Source organism: Phyllopteryx taeniolatus, chromosome 4, assembly GCF_024500385.1.
Source record: "Phyllopteryx taeniolatus isolate TA_2022b chromosome 4, UOR_Ptae_1.2, whole genome shotgun sequence".
Classification (NCBI taxonomy): domain Eukaryota; kingdom Metazoa; phylum Chordata; class Actinopteri; order Syngnathiformes; family Syngnathidae; genus Phyllopteryx; species Phyllopteryx taeniolatus.
The window spans coordinates 27814855-27815122 of record NC_084505.1 but is presented as its reverse complement, the minus strand read 5'-3'; positions in this window follow the sequence as shown (position 1 = coordinate 27815122).

Genomic DNA, 268 nt, shown 5'->3' with positions numbered 1-268 from the left:
TCACACCTACAGGCAATTTAGAGTCTCCAATTGATGCATGTTTTTGGGATGTGGGAGGAAACCGGAGTGCCCGGAGAGAACCCACGCAGACACGGGGAGCACATGCAAACTCCACACAGGCGGGGCCGGGGATTGAACCCCAGTCCTCAGAACTGTGAGGCTGACGCTCTAACCAGTCATCCACCGTGCCGCCGCGGATATGCATGTTATGCTAAAATCTTCCATCTGCAGTGGCTCAGGAGAAGTGCCTGGACAAATAATCGACAAA